Raw genomic sequence first — 2500 nt, 5'->3', positions numbered from 1 at the left:
TATGAATATATATTTTTTTTAATTAAAAATTCTGTGATGCTATTTTTGCATACCAACAAAAATAGCATCAACGTTCCAAGACATCATTGAAAATTAATAATATCGGTTACTTGATAAAATATAAATTAGTTGTATAGAATTTAGTTTAATTTTATGCATTCAATTATATCTGAATATATATTTTTTTCAATTAAAAATTCTGTGATGCTATTTTTGCATACCAACAAAAATAGCATCAACTTTTCAAGTCATCACTAAAAATTAATAATATCGGTTACCTGATAAATTATAAATTAGTTATATAGAATTTAGTTTAATTTTATGCATTCAATTATATATGAATATAATTTTTTTCAATTAAAAATTCTGTGATGCTATTTTTGCATACCAACAAAAATAGCATCAACGTTCCAAGACATCATTGAAAATTAATAATATCGGTTACTTGATAAACTATAAAATAGTTGTATAGAATTTAGTTTAATTTTATGGATTCAATTATATATGAATATATATTTTTTTTAATTAAAAATTCTGTGATGCTATTTTTGCATACCAACAAAAATAGGATCAACGTTTCAAGTCATCAATAAAAATTAATAATATCGGTTACTTGGTAAATTATAAATTAGTTATATAGAATTTAGTTTAATTTTATGCATTCAATTATATATGAATATAATTTTTTTCAATTAAAAATTCTGTGATGCTATTTTTGCATACCAACAAAAATAGCATCAACGTTCCAAGACATCATTGAAAATTAATAATATCGGTTACTTGATAAACTATAAAATAGTTGTATAGAATTTAGTTTAATTTTATGCATTCAATTATATATGAATATATATTTTTTTTAATTAAAAATTCTGTGATGCTATTTTTGCATACCAACAAAAATAGCATCAACGTTCCAAGACATCATTGAAAATTAATAATATCGGTTACTTGATAAACTATAAAATAATTGTATGAAATTTAGTTTAATTTTATGCATTCAATTATATATGAATATATATTTTTTTTAATTAAAAATTCTGTGATGCTATTTTTGCATACCAACAAAAATAGGATCAACGTTTCAAGTCATCAATAAAAATTAATAATATCGGTTACTTGGTAAATTATAAATTAGTTATATAGAATTTAGTTTAATTTTATGCATTCAATTATATATGAATATATATTTTTTTCAATTAAAAATTCTGTGATGCTATTTTTGCATACCAACAAAAATAGCATCAACTTTTCAGGTCATCACTAAAAATTAATAATATCGGTTACCTGATAAATTATAAATTAGTTATATAGAATTTAGTTTAATTTTATGCATTCAATTATATATGAATATAATTTTTTTCAATTAAAAATTCTGTGATGCTATTTTTGCATACCAACAAAAATAGCATCAACTTTTCAAGTCATCACTAAAAATTAATAATATCGGTTACCTGATAAATTATAAATTAGTTTTATAGAATTTAGTTTAATTTTATGCATTCAATTATACATGAATATAATTTTTTTCAATTAAAAATTCTGTGATGCTATTTTTGCATACCAACAAAAATAGCATCAACTTTTCAAGTCATCACTAAAAATTAATAATATCGGTTACCTGATAAATTATAAATTAGTTTTATAGAATTTAGTTTAATTTTATGCATTCAATTATACATGAATATAATTTTTTTCAATTAAAAATTCTGTGATGCTATTTTTGCATACCAACAAAAATAGAATCAAGCAAAAATATCACTTATTTTTCCAATTTTCGACTTGTAGAACGATCAAGTATACTATTCTTTGGATTCTAAGATTTTTTTCAAGTGATTATTTTCATAGTTGGGAAAAATGAAAAATTATTCTAAGTCCCCATTCGTAGTTCTTTTTGATTCGTATTGCTTCGGCGCAAAGTAGGTAGGGACACTTATGGCTTTCTCAATTTTTGGATAGGGACAGCCGGATAGCCGTTATTCAGCATAAAAGCTATTGTTATATGCATAGTTTGATGTGAGGAATGGGAATTGATTGAAATTTTCACCCGCCAATTGCCGGCTGGCCTGATTTTAAGGTTTGAGAATCTTGACAACGATTTTGCATACCGACAAAAATAGCATCAAGCAAAAATATCACTTATTTTTCCAATTTTCGACTTGTAGAACGATCAAGTATACTATTCTTTGGATTCTAAGATTTTTTTCAAGTGATTATTTTCAAAGTTGGGAAAAATGAAAAATTATTCTAAGTCCCCATTCGTAGTTCTTTTTGATTCGTATTGCTTCGGCGCAAAGTAGGTAGGGACACTTATGGATTTCTCAATTTTTGGATAGGGACAGCCGGATAGCCGTCATTCAGCATAAAAGCTATTGTTATATGCATAGTTTGATGTGAGGAATGGGAATTGATTGAAATTTTCACCCGCCAATTGCCGGCTGGCCTGATTTTAAGGTTTGAGAATCTTGACAACGATTTTGCATACCGACAAAAATAGCATCAA

Source organism: Diachasmimorpha longicaudata, unplaced genomic scaffold (assembly GCF_034640455.1).
Source record: "Diachasmimorpha longicaudata isolate KC_UGA_2023 unplaced genomic scaffold, iyDiaLong2 ctg00000120.1, whole genome shotgun sequence".
In the NCBI taxonomy this organism is placed as follows: Eukaryota; Metazoa; Arthropoda; class Insecta; order Hymenoptera; family Braconidae; genus Diachasmimorpha; species Diachasmimorpha longicaudata.
Note: the sequence above shows the minus strand (reverse complement) of the source record.